We start from the raw sequence: 21,388 nt of genomic DNA, 5'->3' as shown, positions 1-21,388 counted from the left end.
AAAAGGAACACTCATAATGGATACCAAATGTGAAAGTATAATATAGGAAATAATTCGTATTAAATCAAACAATCGACACATAATGAAATCGCGGCCAAACCGAAAACCATATGAAAACAAATGTATCATTTCTGTGTATTTAACTGAAATTAACAAAATGTTTATTTAATACATTTCGATTGTTCAAATACAGTATGTTTGTCTAATGCATTGTGAAATTGCGTCAATAGGACTGATTGAAAGAAAATATTACCGATTCTACATTTTGATATTTCATGGGGATTACGAATCTTGTTATAATTGAAAATTTTGTGAAATCATTTTGTCATGTGGGTAGTTTGACGGGTTGCTTCTAAAAGTGTGTTTTGAATAAACAGCACTATATTCGACTTTTAATTTCGTAGAATTCTATACAATTATATATTAGTCTGATATTTCATAAATGTTGCTACTAAAAAAGTTCTCCACCAAAAAAGGGACAAATTTGACTCATTTTAGGGTAATAAAATAAAATGCTACGTATTTTTATGTTTTACCTACAAAAAGGTAAATTATCTTAATATTTACTAACTCAAGTGACCTAATACAAAAAATACAAATATTTCAATATCACGAACAATATATCGAATTTACTTTAATTACTTTATTTTATTCTTTAGCTGGCAGCCTACCAATTCCAGGTTTAGTTAACCTTTTAAAAAAAATGAAATGTTATCTCAATTGTGCGTTTTTTACTGTTTACGATGAAAAGGGACGTAATTATCAGTCGCCGTAAAACCACTTTTAATGTTGTACACCGCACTTAATAAAATGTATACATTCACTAAAGTGTTTGTATAGAGTCAGATGTTGACTCGTATTGAAATGGAAAAATGTGCCCGGGCAAAAAGGTTTGTAATCTCTGACATGTCAAAAAATGATAGCTGTCAGAATTCTACGGAATTAAAAATCAGAGTATAGTACTTTATATAATTGGTGCAAGGTTTTTTTTTATAAAACCACTTAACAGTTTCATACCCTACATTCTTCGTCATCTTCTTTTACGGACTCAGACCAGCCTTGCGATTCTGTAACTCACTTTATGAACTCACGCAGCGGTTTTCGCAGCGGCGCTCGCGCTCATATCAATCATCATCAATCATCAATCAGTCATTTTAAGATTTGGCATTCTGATAAGGAGGGAGCTTGTAGTTTATTGTTTATCAGAATGCCAAATCGTAAAATGACTGCTTCACGATTGATATGATTTGAGCGCGACCGCCGCTGCGAAAACCGCTGTGTGAGTTCGAAAAGTGAGTTACAGAATCGCAAGGCTTCCCCTGACACCTGATCGGTCTCGATTTATATTTCGCTCGCTAATGCTAGAAAATTCCTAATCAACCCTTAACTAGTATAGAGAAACCTACCTCATTTATTGCAGCATTATAGTTAATCAACAGTTTTAAAGTTTTTATTAGTAATTCAAAGATTTTCTTTTGAATGTTCCGTTTAAAGCACGTCATTATAGAATTTCATTGACGTCATAATTAACACCTGGGACCGATTAAATATATTGCTCAAAATACAGTTATGATTTTTAAAATATTTTCGACTAAATTTCTTTTCTTGTACCACCGACGTGTTCGTATTCATGTGCAATATTAATGATCGTAATCCGTTATTCCACAATATCCTAATCGGCTCATTGGTCTAGTGGTTAGTACCCCTGACTGCGAATCCATGGGTCCCGGGTTCGATCCCCGGCTGAGACAAACATCGATGTGTTGAGTGTTGTGCTTAGGTCTTGGGTGTTTAAATAATTATGTATTTATATGTCTATCTATCTATAATATGTATATCCGTTGCCTAGTACCCAAAATACAAGCTTCACCAGCTTAGCATGGGACTAGGTCAATTGGTGTGAATTTTCCAATAAAAAATAAATAAATCCTAAGATAAACGTTGTTAAGCGGAAAATAAGCTTTATTCCAAGAATTACATTTCTTTCAATTCTTCTCTGTATATTATTTTTAATTTATTCTTTCTAAGGTATGTTCCAGGAAAATCAGTATCTTTCTATTCAACAAATATTTGCTGTAAGTGTAATTGCAAATATTTTCGTATTCATATTTAATGATGTCGGCTTACCATTTTATTTTAATAATGCGCCAATACATTTTCATCTAAATGTTTCATTTCACCAATAGATAGTACATTAAAATTTAAACATCGCTTACAACCAATACGAGCTTCTTTAACCGGAAATAAAAAGTAATGTTCCAATACTTTCAGCGATTAAATTTTGTTTGTTTAGTCGTAGCCTGGTTGCGCTTTCTAGCGAACATTTCCATACTTTCGTTTAAAAGACATTCCTGCGTTTCTCAAAATATGGTTGGGTTTAATAAGTCTATTCTCATTACATACAAGTCACATACATGAGACTATATTAAAAAATAAAATATATCACGCCCACGTCGTACGCTGAACGCATCAAAGTCCATTTACCAAAAAACTTCGCTAGATTATTCGGAACGGGACCGCTACTAACTCGTTCCGAAATAAGTTACATTTTTGCGACCGTATACAGTTATATATTTGCTCATTAAATTTGTTTTCTGAGCAGAAGTGGCCTATTGGCTTTAGCGTGCGACTCTCATCCCTGAGATCGTAGGTTCGATCCCCAGCTGTGCATCAATGGACTATCTAAGTGCGCATTCAACATTCGCTCGAGCGGTGAAGAAAAACATCGTGAGGAAACCTACATGTCTTAGACCCAAAAAGTCAAAGGCGTGTGTGTGTCAGGCACAGGAGGCAGATCACCTACTTGTGTATTAGATTGAAAAAATATATCATAATACGGTTTCAGAAATCTGAGGCCCAGACCTAAGGTGGTTGTAGCGCCATTGATTTATTTTTTATTTTATTCCTTAAGTTTCAAATAGCATTTGAAAAATTAATTAATTTAAAAATAAAAACTTAACGATCATTTTATATATATTACTAGTAGACTCGGCCAAGCGTTGCTGTGGCTTAGGTTTTTGTTATATTACATAGTAGTAAACTATTCAAGGGAAACGGTAGGAGAACACCAGTCATGGGGACCACCATACTTTTTTGGTGGTTATGCCATTAAATTGTAGCTTATGTGAAACGTTGGTACACAACGGTACGGTTCAACACAGCGCCATCTGTTGAGTTGTGACTATCAAATAATAAACAAATATTTTGCAATAAAATAATATTGCGGGTATAAATTGAGATGTAAGCTATCCTATCTTCTAAGTTAGATCAAACCGCACACGGTGTGCAAATTTGATTGAAATTGGTTCAGTAGTTTAGGTGTCCATAGCGGACAAACAACGTGACACGTAATTTATATATATTAAGACTAGCCGTTTCGCGCCCGCTTTGCTGGACGAATTAAAATAAATTTTATGTTTCATTATTTTTTTTTTTTCATATTTTTATTATTCTTCTTTTTAACTTCCCGCTAAGAAAATTGAAATATTTCGAAAATCGAGTTTTTAACAGATGTTGACGTTTTGCGGTTCTAGGAAGCCTCTTTTGTTTTTATTATCGGGATAAATTTTCATAAAAGTAAAACAGCAATAAAAAAATGAAGGAAAGTTGGAATTTAATAAATAAATAGCCATAAACCATCTAGGAAAAATTCGCATCGAATGGTGGTAGTTTCATGTCGATACGATCAGTGGTTTAGGCGTGATTGAGCCTCAAACGAAGACCATTTTCATTATATATATATAGATTACATTAAGCGGTATCTAGTAGATTTATCTATTTCATCACATACTTAAGATAACCTCCCTTTTCGCCGAAGTTTAAAGGTTACATTATAAATTGCAGGCGGTGTTCAGTGAAACAATAAATAGGTTCGCTAACTCGACGTCGCCCGCACTCAGCTTCCGATTTCCGATTTTATCGCATAACTGTACCCTATCTTGTATTGCATTTGTATGTACTGGGCCATGAACATGCGGTTGATATTAGTTTTCATAAAAATATGCACTATATGAATATTTACTGGCATTTTATTTACAATAGAGCAGTGTTGGCCTAGTGGCTTCAGCGTGCGACTCTCATACCTGAGGTCGTAGGTTTGATCCCCTGCTGAGCACCAATGGACTTTCTTTCTATGTGCGCATTTAACATTTGCTCGACCGGTGAAGGAAAACGTCGTGAGGAAACCGACATGTCTTAGACCCAAAAAGTCGACGGCGTGTGTCAGGCACTGAAGGTTGATCACCTGCTTGCCTATTAGATTTAAAAAATGATCATGGAATAGATTCAGAAATCTGAGGACAAGACCTAAAGAGGTTGTAGCGCCACTGATTATTTTTATTTACAATGGAGATGAGATAATTTTTTTTTTTATGAAAAGTCATAATTATCTTGAAGCAGTTTAAGATGACTGAAATTCAACCCTACCAGGCTCAGGTGGCCTAAAGAATTTGTTCATAAATTATAATTGTATTTGTCCTGTGCCCGTTGAAGAAGTTCAATAAAAAAATATACAGCAGCCTTCTAATAATTGAAAAGAATGATGAAATAAGAACTTTACACCTTAAATGAAGGTGGGCACTTAGACAGACTCAAAAAGCAACGGTGGACGGGTAGCTTCACCAGACCAAATACAGACAACACAAGAAATGGAGGAATGAAAAATAAAAATTATATCTGTTAACAGTAACAAGTCATATGTTACTCATAAATAGTGAAGGATAAATCATCCGATGTAAATTATAAACAACATTGCTTGGGAAAAAAGCCAGTGGCCCTACACCCTTTTAAGGTCTGGGCCTCAGATTTCTGTAGCTGTTTCATGATCATTTGTCAATATAATAGGCAAGTCAATCAGCCTCCTGTGCCTGTTACACGCCGACTATTTGGATCTAAGGCAAGCCGGTTTCCTCACGATGTTTTCCTTCACCGTTTGAGCGAATGTTAAATACGCACATAGACACTCAACAATATATAATTAAATACGCACGTCTATTGTAGCACAGCCTTGGATCGAACCTACGAACTCAGGGATGAGAGTCGCACGCTGAAGACGCTAGGTCAACACCGCAAAAATAAATTGAATTTTCTCTCGCAAAATAATCAAATGCCACGGATTTCAGACATCCGATTCAACGTTTACGAATTTCATTGAAACACTGACAGGAACATCGACGTTTGATATGAATTCCTTTCAGAAAGAAAATTAAAACCACTTATTTCAACACATTCAGGTTAATTGTTTTGGAATACGATCTGTGGTACATGAAGTGAAATATATATATGAAATGTGTTTTCATAAAACTAACACTACTAAGAAACTATATGAATAATTGTATTACGAATGTGTGTTTTGAAGACACAAGGCTTTTAGTTTAATCGATTGGTGACGGGCCTTACAATACATACAAAGTTAGACAGCAGTAAGTGTAAAAAAAAAAGACAGTATATACGGAATTAACTAAATTATAGCCCCCTTATAGAATAGGGGGCAAACGGGCAGGAGGCTCACCTGATGTTAAGTGATACCGCCGCCCATGGACACTCTCAATGCCAGAGGGCTCGCGAGTGCGTTGCCGGCCTTGAAATCTTAATTCTTAGTCAGTATCAGAGCTGCGTGAGGTTCTTATGATGTGATCAAAAATGCGTAACAGTCTTTAAGAGATCACTTATCGCCATCTAAATTATTAAAGTTGATATTTTTGTATCGGCATGCACTTCTAATTAATCAATTCAATTCAATGATTAGATTCAATTTAAAAAAGCGTAACATATTTCTGATTTTGCGAAAAATGTAATAGCTAAATAAATTATAACTATACTTATACATTTTTAATAGGAACACGGTAAAACCTTCTTGTGTGAGACTAAATTAGTTTATCTAGTTAATGTAGCTTATAAAAGGATGTCAGAACCAGGTTATTTTCCATTAATATCTCTTATTAATCACGTACGTAGTTCAATAAAGGAAGGATATCATTGATTATAAATTTCCATAAATATTAAATTATATATCCTATTTTCAAGAACCGTCTTACTACAGGAAGTGTCAAGTAGACACATTTTAAAGTAATCAGTGATTTAAGCGTCAATTTCAAGTCGCGCTAATAATAGGAATCACCGGCTATTGAAAAATGACATTTTCATTTTATTTCTCAATTATTTTAATTGGAACTAATTATAACTTGAACCTCGTGAATGAGGCCCTAACTTTAAGTGGAATGTTTTTTAGACAGTTATTTTTTAGCCATTTAATTAAAATTTAATAATTTTCAATAATAACATCGTTACAATGTAATTGGTATTCGAATGTTAGCTTATGTTTGCTTATAGATTAAATATTCGTAGTTTGCCTGAGCAATTAGGCTTTCACAGAGTGCATTTGTATCACTCAATGTAATAGGATTATTAAAATACATCATACAATATTTATATGAATTTTTAACCTACATAGTCATGACAAAAATAAAAAGAAAATTAAAACAAATTTAAAATGTTTTGTCCCTGTGTGTGCCTTTAACGCTGGCAGCATTTCCTCGCTATGTTGCGATACTTATGCGTTGAGCGAAGAAAGCTTAAGGGGTCACCGGTACTGTCAACCAGTCGCCGACTTAAATCTTTAATAAGCGCCTGTGCACTTGAACCTCACGGCCCAAGAGTCTCTACTCCAAAGGGAACAAAATCGAAGTTGCAGGAAAAAATTGTACACGAATATTTAATAAAATTCTCTTTCATTAAGAATAATTCAAATTACAGATATAAATCTCTTAATAAGACTTTCGGTGAAGCTCAATTCTTGAGTACTAAAGACAAACTAAGTCGAAAATATTACACAGTTTATCTGAGACCAGATATTAAATTTAATTATGATAGAAATATTAAGCGCCTCGCAACAATAGAAACAATTAATTTTACTTTACGACATTCCAGGGACCATTCTCTTTACAGCTTTTAGGAGTTAAATTCCTACTTCGAAGGCTGAAAATATTCAAACCTGAACTTGTTACTATACATAACATTAGCTACATAAGACGCCATGCATGACGCCAAACACGCGCGGCCAAATCATGTCAGAATATAGAAAACCGCCTTTCATAAATAATAACGGAAACTCTTTGTGAATACTGAACATTACGATATTGTTCTGTTAGCAATGCTGCTTGCATGTGTTGTATGCGTTTTGCCTATAATCTTTCTGTACATCGAAAACAGTTCCGTAGCTGCTGAGTTCAGCAGGATTATGAAGGCAGAATACGAAAATTCACCCGTATCACGTCGACAACTGAGCGTTTTTTAAAGCAGTTTTTGCCGCGCACCACCACTATGTGGAACCAGTTATCCACTATAGTATTTCCTAACAAGTCGAGTTACTCCCGAACCCAATAACTTATCTCAATCCATAATCCACCATCTGAGATAGTAATCTTAATCTACGTGTGCCAATAACCAATCGAGGGATGGTAATAGCCATCTGTCGATACAAGCTATCCCTGGGAGGTCGTATCGGTGTCTGTGGATACACCAGATTTTTAAATAAATAAAATGTATATTTTAATGTTATTTGTAAAGTTTTATTTACTTTGTTTTACTAAAAATGGATTGTCTTCGTAGGGTTTGGTTATTGGGATGCAGATCGGAGATCGATCGACTGTCACGGTCTGATCTCAGTTATTTTCAATCTGAGATTGTGGATCGATGATTGGGTTCGGGCGTTAAGGTCCTTCAAGAAAAGAGCGTACCAATTCTTAAAAGGCCAGCAACGCACTCGCGAACCTCCTGGTATTGACAGTGTAGATGGGCGGCGGCGGATATCTCATCTTTTAACATCAGATGAACCTGACTAAAATAATATACTAACAATAAGAATTTTAAATGTATTGCTGTTACAATTTTTATACGTAGATGTTAAAATAATTAAAATCGAAATATTCGAACAACATGAAACAATGGAAATGTATTTTGCATTCCAGGAAGTCATTTCAGTCACGGTGTCAAGTGAATTTCTTACTTCGAAATCTGAGAATAATTTTTTGGAGTAAATAATATTAATTTAATGGAAAGGCAAAAAGAGAATCATAATATTTATGGATATTTATATTTTTGAAGCAGGTTCTATATTTAATGCCATTGTGGTTGGTTTAAAATTAAAATTTAAAGTTAATTAATTAAAAACTTATTTATTTTTTTCAACTTGATACTCGATAATTCTCGTTAATCTTAAATAGTTTTTTTTTGAGTTTCAGTTATATTAATCATTAATCTCCGAACTTAATTCATATTTTTTTATAAAACAGCTAACGGGTAGGAGGCTCACCCGATACCGCCGCCCATGGACACATTGCCGAAAGGTCGTAGCCGGCCTTTTAATAATTAGTACGCTCTTTTCGTGAAGGACCCAACTATCTTTATCTACTTTCATACCATTCTTAGTATCGTAACATTAGCAGTATATCAACAATATTATGATTATTGTTCTACGAAAACACAATTGAAGTGATAAAATAAGTGTCTATTTCATCCCCTTGGGCCGTAATTATAGATATTTTGTGGATACATTGGCTCCGGGCGATATCAAGAAATGATACGGAATTGTGATTCAATCAGAAATAATTGTTGGGTGTATCAATTTAATATAATAAAGGGGAATGGTACAATAAGAATACACCGTTTATCATAAATGATTAACTACACTCAAAAGGCTAGCCAATAAATCAGAGGCCTTAAATTATCGAGGATTTCAATAAAATAAAAGCTTTAATTTAAATAAATATTATATCGAGTCACTTAGAATTAACTGCTTGATTGCCAATTCATAATTACAACTGCAGAAGACTGCAAGTGCGTTGCCGGCCCTTGAGGAATGTTTACGCTCTTTTAATGCTTTTACCCTAAGTAAGACTGGTAATCCAACAAAAATTAAAATATAACACTACGTTTGATACAAAAATTTAACTAATGTAATTTCAAAATTTAAGGGAACGTCTAAAGCAATTTAAGTGTCACTAATTGATTTTGTTGTTCCCAGCGTTTAAGCGAGCTATCAATTAGCTGATTGACAGTTCTGAAATGTAATTAAGAAAGGTGCTACAACAGTCGTTACTGTATATCATAAGTTCAATTTGTTAAAATCGTATTTATTGCAATGAGTGAGTATTGTACTACTAACTACCGCAGGGGGGTACCTCACGCGCTCGCGGTGGATAATCCCCATCTGGCTATCCTCCACCGAGACGCTTAGCACCCGGTGGTGGATGCACAGAATGCCCTTCGTATTCCGATATCGGGGCAAGTATTTCCTAACCAATACCATTTAGGGTTCTTCAAGAAAAGAGCGTACCAATTCTTAAAAGGCTGGCAACGCACTTGCGAGCCTTCTGTCTCCTGTTACATAAAAAAAGGGTACGTGTACTTGTGTACGCGCGTAAGAAGTTATACTTCTTTGGCATTATTAAAAATAGTTTTTGATTGCATGTAAATAATTAATTACAATTAAATTATCAAAGACTGGAAAAGGAGTCATTATAGTCAATAAAGTTCATTTAACATTTGGAAGATTAAATAAATAAATATTTATTATTATTCTCTTACATTAAGTGTGACATAAATTCTATTATTATTCGAATGTTGTTTTTAAATTATGTCCAATGCCGTAGCATCTTCCGTGGGCAACTTCATACTGTTAATTTTGTGTCACGGTGCGTATCGTAAAATTTCACACTCATCAATTTTTCATAACGCGCCTAAAGTAGTATAACTTCAAAAAGAATTGGTTTAGCGTGGAAGGTTTAACGTTGCGGTCGTGCGTACGAATGCCGGGAAGTGAAGTTAAAATTGTGAAAGTTCATGTACTAAAATGCATTTATCTGCGCACCAAATTATAAGAATTAAGTCAGTACATTGTTTCAACTAAATAATTGAAAAAATTGATCGATTCAATATTCATTAATTACGAGTCTATTCGAGTATTTCTGACAGTTACGGCGTTATCATACAATTTAGTTAATGGCAATATGTCGGTATGACTCGTAAAATAATATTTTTTATAAAATTAATCACCATTTTAATAAAGCGAAAAATAAAATAAGTCTACTTAATTGAATGAGCGGAGCACGCTCTGCAAAATTCCCTTTTTCGAAACATGATTGACGGTTAAATTAATTTAATTCACTGCAAACGAAAAATATTTACTTCGTTTTAATTTAAATAAAATGTTCATCCTACGCAATGTAGGTAAGTAAGGGCGAATATTATTCACCGAGCTGGCCAACTGCGATTGAGGTTTGATATATGAACGCGCTTTCGTAATTTTATATGTAAGATTTTTTTAAATAAGAATGACGACTCATTGGTCTATTGGTTAGTACCCCTGACTGCGAATCCATGGGTCCCGGGTTCGATCCCCGGCTGTGGCGAACATCGATGTGATGAGCATTTGGTGTTGTTCTTAGGTCTTGGGTGTTTAAATATGTATTTATATGTATGTATATCCGTTGCCTAGTACCCATAACACAAGCTTTACCAGCTTAGCATGGGACTAGGTCAATTGGTGTGAATTGTCTAAAAAAAAAAAATGAATGTATTCCTTCATATTGACGACGCCAACATCGTTCAATTCATAAAGTGGTCGAGAATTGTGCACCGAATGCTGGACGACAGAACCCCAAGGTCTGTACTCAACTCACAACCCGGTGCCAAGAGAAAACCCGGTAGACCGAGGCGGCGTTGGTGTGATGGAGTTGTCAAGGACCTCGAAACAGGGGCTCGAAGTTGGATGCGGGAAGCACTGGATAGATTGCGATGGCGAAGTGTACTTCAGGAGACAAAGGCCCACAAGGGGCTGTATAGCCAATGATGATGTTACTCAACATCATCGTAATATAAATACGCCATGTGTAAATATATAAACATATAGGTACGTACTATGTTGTATTGTGTGTGTGTGTTTGTGTGTTTATACATATAAAATGCGGAGGCCTAAGTTTAATACCCGGCAAAAAAAAATAGATTCGATTAACGGATTAGCTTAAAACGGACTGTAAAATAAACTTTTAGACAGAACTTTTGTAAAGGTACATAAGTCACCTGTTATCTTCATAATGCCTCTTATAATAATTACTAATAAATTTAATTTTGGATAGTAGGTAGACACTTATGTTAAAAGTTTCATACTGAGCGATATTAATATTGAATAACTAGTGAGTACTGTCGCAACTAGGCGTGGGCTTAATTTGATAAAAAGCAATTAACTTTATTAGTTCTGTGTCGTAAACACTTGTATTGTAATTACGGTATGTAGTGTTCATATTGTACTGTTATTGTATCTAATGTAACACAAGAAGTATATTATTCTTAAAATTTACTAAGATATGCTTGCTTCAGTTTAGTTTATTAATTGAGCGACACTCATAGACAGAAAATCCATTGCTCAACCGGGATTCGAATGACTTTAGCATTCTTCTTTCTTCTTCTCTTTATCTCGTTTATGTTCCTTGAATCACTACCCTTCATCCACTCTAACATCTGAACATAGATAAATTTACCCAGATATCAAAGTGTGTTTACGTATAATAATACGAATATGGTTTAGGTCAAGCATGTGATTAGAAGTATTTAATAATTAATAAGGATATTAGTGCTTTAAAGTAACGTTGTTCCCTGAAACAAATGATATTTCCTTATTTCCTATCTCACCTCAACAAATAAATGTATGGTAAAAGGTATACGACCCAGTTCATATGTGTATGTACTAAGCGCAGTCCCAATCTCAATAGATGTAGATTGAGTATTTTATAGTGTTTTTTAAAGTAACTTGTTTTGTGTATGGTACCTAAGTAACTGCGCCTCATATAAACAATTATTTTCTAGTAGATTTTGATACAAAAATGAAACTCGGAAAGACATTTTTAATATAACACGTTGTTATACTATTATGTTACAAATTTGTATTTGAAATCATACGTATAACCTTTACAATAAAATATTCAGTAATATTAAATGGAGCGAAATAATTTATTGATATGATAATGATGCGTTAGGCGTAAACTGTCCGAATCTTGTCGTTGTGAAGGAGTGGCTAAATAACGATTAGCGCGGTTACGTGAACTTTATGAACACATCGTTTAAAAAAGGTTTATGTCTGAGTGACTAGACATAATTTATCCCCACTAGGCCATCGAATTACCGTAGACCTGATATTGACTTGTCTGGAAGAAATCGCTTGTTAGCGATAAGGCCGTCCGTTGCCTAATAACTTATGTTTTTTTTTTGTTTTTATATGTATGAATTTTATATTATTTTTATATGGAGAGCCTCCTGCCCGTTTGCCCCCTGTTCTATAAAAAAAGATATGGTAACGAAGTGTAATTAAATAAATAAATTGTAACTAAGCACATCAAAACACTGAAACAAAGATAGCAGATACATACACATGTTAACGATAATCATTAATTTTAATTTAACAACATTTTGTATATAGTTAAATATTATTGTAGATATAATGACAGAAACTTTGATGATGGAATCATGCAGTGATACTCACTTGTATACTTACAATGAGATAGAAGCAAACCTTAGAATTCAGGTTTAAGAATAACTTTATTTCTCATAAGAATTGCATACATAATTCACTTACTGAGAAACAATATGTAAAATTAAGATTAAAAATTAGAGCGCACAGATGTAGGTACGTATATAAAATAACAAAATAAAAAAAAAAACAAAAATGTGGGTAGACATAATAAACTTGATCAAGCAAGCAAAACATAGATGTTTAAGTTTGTTTTTTTTACTAGATGTCTTTTCTTCTTTAATTCATCATATAATATAAAGTATGTATGTGCTTACACATTAGAAGAGGATTTCCGGTAATTAAGCAAATGTCGGCTAGTAAAAGTATTATAATAATTTAAAGGTATTAAAAAAATATACATGACAGGTTAAAAAAATATACGTATAATAATACCTGCCTGAGGCGTTGGGATAAATCGAGAGATCACGCAAAAGCCTTTGAACAAAAAAGGATTGGGTTAAAATGACAAAGCACTGGCTCAGTTTTTTTGACTCACGTGGCGTGGATATTTATTTCACCGCCTAAGGCTTTGATATGACTGATTTACTTTGAAGTGGCCAAAGAACTTTGATGTTCATTTGTAACGAAAATGTAAGCCTATCTCATACCTGTGATGTCTAATGTGTTATATTTAATTCTCCATAGGTTTCCAGGTTTCTATTTGTATTTCAGTTTATCAAAATAGTTAAAGTGAGAAGTTGTTTTAAATAATACGTTGTATTTAATAATATAGTATCAATATTTGTAAATTTAATCCTTGTAGATAGGATTTTATCAAAGGAATTCTTTAGGTCGTTTAAATATTTAATTTTAATCAAAATATTTATTTGGAACAAGCTAGTCAAATCGCGACGGTATTCAAAGGTTTTTTTAAAAAGGAAAACTTTATTAAGTAAATTACACTTAGTATTCTTAACTTATAGTCGATACGAGACTCTTATTCTAAGTTGGTCGATGTTAGACCCTATCACTATGGTGGCCGATATTAGACTACCTTTAATTTAATTATAATCTTACAGCTAAAACCCCTTACATGATAACTTTGATTCGTGGTACACAATGGAATAATAAGACTAAGCATTGATTGCATTAACGCTTATGGTGCGTTTTGGGTATCTGTGTGACATTGTAACTAGCTACCACTGAATCAAGTGATAATTTTCATGAATATAAAAACACAACAGGATAAAAATAAATCATTGGAGCTACCTTTTTACATCTGCGCCTCAGATTTCTGTTTCATGATCATTTTTCAATCTTATAAGCAAGTAGGTGATCAGCCTCCTGTGCCTGACACACGCCGTCGAATTTCTTGAGTCTAGGTCTTCACCGTTCGAGCGAATGTTAAATGCGCACATACAAAGAAAGTGCATAGCCGAGAATCGAACCTACGACCTTAGGGATGAGAGTCGCACGCTGAAGCCACTAGTGACTATATTTGAAGTATTAATATCAAATATTATTGAAATTACATTCTAGATTTATTTCGACCTCTAGGGGTAAACATTTCCAATACCCAAAACACTTGCTAACCACGCGAGCGACGATGTGGTTAAAATTAGTTCGAGATCCAAATTTGGCACAAATAGAACTTATTTCATTACATGTTTTTACATGAATGAATACATTGTGATATATTGGAATAGACTATAATGATAAATTTGTATTATATTTATACGGAGTCCGACAAACAACCTTTCTCATACAGCCTTCGTTACAATACGGTTATTATGAATCTACATTTTTTTTATAGGGGCTAATAATCGCGGCCGCATCGAAACGCGGTGAATAATAAAATCCTTTGTTGTAGTGATGAGTGTTGGCCTAGTGGCTTCAGCAAGCGATTCTCATCCCTGAGGTCGTAGGTTCGATCCCCGGCTGTGCACCAATTGACTTTCTTTGTATGTGCGCATTTAATATTCTCTCGAACGGTGAAAGAAAACATAATGAGAAACCAACATGTGTTAGACCCAAAAAGTCAACGGCGTATATCAGGCCCAGGAGGCTGATCGCCTACTTGAAAATTAGATTGAAAAATGATCAAGATGATTCAGAAATCTGAGGCCCAGACCTAAAGTAGCGCCACTGATTTATTTTTATTTTTTTTAAGTTGTAGATAATTTATACAAAAAATGTGTGTACCATATCTATTTCTAAATTTTGTAAATATGTAATTCATTTTAAAAGTGAGAGAATATTCAAAGGAATCTGAAAAATATAAAAAACGTGGCGTAAACAAATTAAAATATTCATTCATGGATTAGTTTTTGGCCCTATTTATTTTCACACATTTACCAAGTCCAAGTACTAATAAATACTATTATTTATATAGGCGCAACGCTTGCGATGTATTACGCTTCCTACATTAAAAAAGAGGATTAACTCTAACAGACAGTGATACAACAGCGTAAAAGTGATAGTACATTTAAAACCGATGCTAAAGTGATTTTTATCGCGTCGTCGGAAAAAGCACTAACGGCCAAAATTAATAATGTATCCTCAATCTATGATTATAACCAATCTTGGACTGATTCATATCTAAAGACCGATCTCCAATCTGCATGCCAATAAACATTTCTGCTATCCGATTGTTTATTTGACAAAAGATTGACAGCAATCTTTAGCGTGATCCTTGCCTCTCGACCGCGTTTCGTTCAATGCAATAGGTATGTTGTGTTCAAGCATACCAAAAGTTTGGTGTTTTTGGAACGAAATAAAATAAGTAAGACTTAGGGTCTGTTTCACAATGTATGGATAAAGTAGCAAATAGCTATGCAACGTTTTGTTTGTTTTTTTGTTACGAACAAATAAAGTTACAAAATTCAATAGAAAAACATAGAACCTTAACCTTTTTGTTGGTCATTTAATATTACTTGTAACGAAACGGGCTGTCAGTTTCATATGGTATTTTTGTTTGTTAGGTTATTGAGTATTTTAGTACATATTATTACAAATATAAATTTTTTCTGAGTAGTTTGTGTATGTTGTTTTTGTGATTCGAGGTTGGTTCTTTAACTTAAAAAAATGTCTACGCAAAAACGTGAAAGAAGCGTCAATTTCAGCTGGGAAGAAGTTGACCTTCTAACTTCGCTTGTTGCTGACCATAACAATATATTAGAAAATAAAAAGAGTGACTCAGTCACCTGGCAGGAGAAAGAGCAGTGCTGGAAGACGCTGGAGGCGCTGTTTAATAGCACAAGTGGGGTAAACTTTCGCAGTGCTAAAGCTTAAAGAGGGCTACAAGAAAAAAGTCTGCCTTGATATATGCTGAAACATATCGTACAGGAGGTGGCCCTAGTGCTGCTACTTCTCTTACCCCCTATAGAGGAAAAAGTCAAAGACATGATATTGTTGTCTGTCGAAGGAAATGAAAGTCAATTGAAAGGAAGAGCTTCTAAATAAGAGAAAGCAATGGGCATTTGAAGAGAAAGAAAGTGAGCATAAAAGAGAATTATGGGCCATAGAAAAAAATATATTGTTAAATAAATTAGAAAAATTATAGATTTTGTGCCTGGAGTGAGGATGTATTATATTAAAAATTTGTATTTTTATTTAAATAAAAGCATTGAATTTTTATTTAATTTATCTCAAAAATGTTGTAATTTATAAAATATTATAGTAATAAAGCAAAATAATCACTTATAAGATTACTTCGCACACTTGCATTTCCAACGTTGTCAATTACGCTTTGATCAATATCATCAGCTTGTTCATCTACTTGTTGCAGTAGTTCAAAATGTTCATCTCGCATATCAATAGCAATATTGTGCAACACTGCACATGCCACTATCACGGCTTGTACACGAGATACTTGAAGCAAAACCTTTTTTGACAAACCGATTTTGGGGAACCGATTTTTTCCAAACACCATATTATGTCCTTTCCACCACATTTCTGCTTCGTATTTGAGATTCGTTATAAAGATGTTCTGCTGGAGTCTTGAGGTTTTGAAGTGGAGTTAGTAGGTAGTATCTATAGTAACAAATATTTTTGGTTGTAGCTAATATTTAAATTTTTTTTACAAAAGTTGATGAAAAGATGAAACCTGCAAGAAGTCATATATGATAGACATCACTTTGTGTAAAAGTGTCTCCAAAGCTTCTTTTGTTAACCTAAATCTAAATATGAATTTGGCGTCATTCAGGCTCTGGATATAATTAATTCTTGTCTTCTTATGTCTTCGCACAGAAGTACGTTGTCTTTTTCCAGCTTCAGAATTACTATCCCAATCGGATAATTGCATTTAAACTTCCAAATCACTATCACTAGAACTGGAAGATGACGAAGATGAATAAATTTTCCCAATGAATATTAAGTTAGGTCGCAATCCCAAACCCAAATCATACGAGTTTCACCGATAGCAATCCGAGATTGATTTGGCCGTTCGAAGCAACTGTCAAAATGGACAGATAGGTTGTTGGCATGAGTAAACATTCATTTTCATACAGAGGGCAATCTTCAATCTCTTATCCGCCCTCTGAACGATTGGTTGAATAATTAGATTGGTATCTCAGTCCATGTATTGAATATTGGCATGCTTTTCTTTAGAAATGGATTGAATTGTCAGTCTATGACAGCTAAAATTGGATTGAGATTGCGTATTGGTTTTGGCCGTAAGCCTACTAGAGTTAGAATAGCGGAGCTTATCATAACATGATCTATGATCTTGACCGGACAAGAAGCACTCATACAAAGGACCGCTATTAACGGGCCCTATCACACTATATGTATGTTGCATATATGTGAAGGATTGTCTTAGTAGGTATAAAATCAATGATGACTAAGAAAATTAACTAAAATATATTTTATCTACATTATTTTTGGGAGCTGAGTATCAGTGACAAGTCATTGTTATTAGTTAGATATTAATAACTCATTAGATATTTCGGCTTTTATACATTATTACCATCCAAATAAAAACTCGACGCAATGTGATTCTTGTGAGAAAATAAAGCTAAGAAGACAATTGTCCCGTATACGCGGTATCTGATTTCGATAAGAGGCATGCAAAATAAATATAGAACCTGTCCTTGTAATCTGGTCTCCGAGACTATGGAAGCGAGAGTGTAAAAGTCTTTCTACCTTGGTAGATTTATAAAAAAACTAAAATTATCTTAAAAATATGCCTTATTGGCCAAATTCACGGTATAATAAACACTAAGTTGTTGAACGATTAGCTACGGCGTGTTATATTAACTCCCAAACATTATTGCTCAAATTAACAGATATTTTAATAATACAATTTTAATGTTATAGACTAAAATGATCATGCATAACTATAGCTCACTCTTTCTACGTGTGCAGTGGCATTTCTTAGCATAACCGTTATTAAAATCTTATGTTGATAATGCAGATTAAAATTCTTTACATTCTGAAGCATGAGCTCAGTCTCAGAGCTTACAAGCATACCACAAATAATGCATGCGTGCCTTCAGCCAATTTTCCACAGCGACCTTTTCCGCCTAATAAATATTGAAATCACATCGAAGCACTCAATATTATTAATTTAATACGTCCATTTCCTGTCAAGTTGTTTCGGAAAAAGGAAATATTATTAGTTTATTACTTTTCTCAAATTTATTCTGTTTAAGTATTTTGTTCATGTAACAAAAGCATTAGTTGCTTAAAGGTTGGCTTTGGAAAAGGTCAAATGAAATTTGTGTTCAAATTCGTCCCTTTCTCTCTGAGCACACATAAACTACTTAAGACGATCTCAGATAAATTTTAAATCAGTTAAGAGTAATCAGTTACCTACGGTTTTATGTAAAGATTTAAACAAATGGACCACAATTAAGCAGTTTTTAACCTGAGGTGAGCTATTAGATACAAATTAACCTTTATTGGAGTTTATTTAACTGAATTCTAACGTGAGTGTAAGTTACACGTTTTAATTTTATCTACAGGTTTCAATAACTAAGCAGTATCCGACATGATATTGATCTATATTTTAAAATGTAAAATAAATAATTTGTCTGTTACTAATCACTTACAATTATTCTACACCGACCTGACCGACATGTTAATAGCATAGTACAAAATATGGTAAAAAATCATTTATTATATTTGTTGAGCCATTACTAAATTGTTAAAACGTTTAACATATTTTTATTAAACTGACGCTCGATAATATTTTTTTCAAATTAACTTTTATTTTTCAATAACACAATCCTACATTATTAATCCATGTAAATATTTTTGATACTTTGAGCCGGAGTTTTTATTATAAAAATGATTTCAATTTAAAAATATTACACTTGAAATAGCGAGTCCATTAGTAGCCATCAAAGCTCAAAAACGTTTGAAGTTTAAAAAGATTATATTTCACAAAGTATTAATTATTTCATTATTAAAAGAAAATAAAGTTATACATTATTTCACAATTTTTTATATAATAGGGAGTTTTTATATTAAGATTCATTTTAACGTTTGAGCATATTTTTTGTGATTATCTTGTAATATAATTTCTTCCTTTTTCTAGTATAAAACAACTCAATAATAGTAATAATAAAATAAGGACATTATCTTATTTTGCACTTTATAACTCACCTGTAGCAACGTAAGAAGTGAATTAAAAAACAGGAAAACTTACTTGGCGAAGTTTCGTAGCAAAGTTCCCGGACTCTACACGCGTAGCATGCTACGACTCTCGCGGATCAACTACGCCGCTCGCGGTCGTAGCTACCTTATATAGGCACCTCCCATAGGCGTTGGGCGGAGATAGATGATAATCTTATAGTTTATGAAAAGCTCAAAGCTCTTTCCCAAATATGCAAGGATTTAATTTGCGTTAACTGCACTCCATTTCGTTTAAGTATGAGAAATTGGTTGAAGTTTACAGTTTTTAATGTTACATTTTTAGACTATTCCTATTTCTTCTTACAATGTAAGGAATCAAGAATTGTTTTATTTATAAATTTAATATATATTTCAAATCATGCCATACTTCATATTGTAAAATAATTTAAGTTTAATGAATACAGATACAATTTTGATGAGAATTTATTAATCTGAATAATATATTATAAAAATAAAAACTTATTAATGTGAATAATAGATATTTATAATAAAAATATTTTATTCAAATAGGACGTGTTTATAGATTTGTTTAATCGTAAAATTTAAATGTATCGTTATTCGTATCAAGACTGTAACAAAATATTGCAAAACCAAAATTAATTCTTTATTTTGCGTTGGTATAATCTTATCTTTGCGTTGATATTATGCGGGTATACTAAAATTTCACTTTTCAACATAAGTCTTCCATACATAGAGCCACTCTGTGTAATCACTTATTGCTAGCGGCATCCTGATTGCATATTTAAATATAAAAAAATAGCAGGATATAAAATGATCTATCATTGTTAGCCTAGTGGTTAAGCGTGCTGATTGTTAAGCCTCAGGTCGTGCGTTTGAATTTTATATACAATTTATATTTTCTCGTACCATCTGTCAGGTACAGAAGGATCTCTTGTTGATTGCCTATTGAAAAAAAACTGATCAGTGACAAGGATAATACGTACGAGATTTTCCAATTATTTTATTGGATTTTAAATGATCATGAACACAATTTGATTGCTGATGTACCCTATTAATATTTTTAATTTGACTTGAAATTACTATGTCTAAATTATTTTAACTTCAAATATTAAATAAGTAATAGTGTTAATGAGTTCATAGTGTTATAATTGTTGACGAGACGATTCAAATAGACGTAATGATATATATTTTTTATTAAATTAATGTTAGGAAATGTTTGCGTATCAATGGTATCGATTGGGGTGATTTTAGTAGTCCCAATTTACACCTTACTATAAATTACTACAAATTTAAAGTATAAAAATGCATACAAGATATTAATATTTGTGGAACATACGTATAAAGCAGCTATGTGTATTCAGAATATTAGACGTAGGTGTATTCTATTTATATATAATACTTACAGCGTTGGAGTTATGTTAGTTTCACCACAACAGCAGCTGTACAATAATTTTTCAACCCACAGAGATACGCTTCATTACACGTTTGCATTTAGAAACTCTTTCTTATTAAGTTTGACGACTCATTGGTCTAGTGGTTAGTATCCCTGACTGCGAATCCATGAGTCCCGGGTTCGATCCCCGGCTGAGACGAACATCGATGTGATGAACATTTGGTGTTGTGCTTAGGTCTTGGGTGTTTAAATATGTATTTATATGTCTATCTATCTATAATATGTATGTATATCCGTTGCCTAGTACCCATAACACAAGCTTCACCAGCTTAGCACGGGACTAGGTTAATTGGTGTGAATTGTCTTTTTAAAAAAAAAAAGTGTTAGAACTTGTGGTTTATATGTAATAATTTTAGATTTTAGGCTTTTCAAAAAGTCGTCAAGTTCGACATTAGCATTTAGGCTAATTTAATTACCGTTTTAACACTCATTTAGATAGAAATAAAATAATAAAAATAAATACTTTATTCATGACGAAATTCATCTATCACTAGTCCCCACACTAGCCCCTGTGTGATTATCTAACAGTTGTGTCATTTAAGGTACCTAGTGCAAGTGAAGATACAAACGAAAGCTTGTTTAATTATTTGAAGTGAAACTTCTTTAGACGCATGAGGGTAAGATTTTTACGGAACGTCACGAAGATGTGCAGCGTTTTTGTCGATTATTATCGTGCAATTACTCATACTTGAATACCGTTGGTGTTTGTAATACATATCAATATCATTATTATTTTATTAAGTAAATAACTTGGCACAGAACCAAGACCTTTTTGCTAACACCCAGTTGGCTATTTTAGAAAATGTGGACATAAGTTAGCAATTATGATAATA

At 33.2% G+C, this 21,388-nt stretch overlaps 1 protein-coding gene across 2 annotated transcripts in view; it reads right to left on the bottom strand.

Moving 5' to 3' along the window:
• Positions 1–19,241, bottom strand: part of LOC125056768 (allatostatin-A) — a 50,597-nt gene extending 31,356 nt beyond the window's left edge. The window contains exon 1 of one of the 2 annotated variants that reach the window (XM_047660051.1): positions 19,155–19,241. The gene's annotated coding sequence lies outside the window, so the exon portion shown is untranslated. Of the gene's footprint in view, positions 1–19,111 lie in introns of both variants that reach the window. The other variant, XM_047660052.1, reaches the window with a different exon arrangement.
• Positions 19,242–21,388: the final 2,147 nt, after the last annotated feature.

The sequence above is a fragment of the Pieris napi genome, chromosome 15 (genome assembly GCF_905475465.1).
Source record: "Pieris napi chromosome 15, ilPieNapi1.2, whole genome shotgun sequence".
NCBI classification, from domain to species: domain Eukaryota; kingdom Metazoa; phylum Arthropoda; class Insecta; order Lepidoptera; family Pieridae; genus Pieris; species Pieris napi.
The sequence above is the reverse complement of the archived record's forward strand: the minus strand, read 5'-3'. Positions and strand labels throughout refer to the sequence as shown.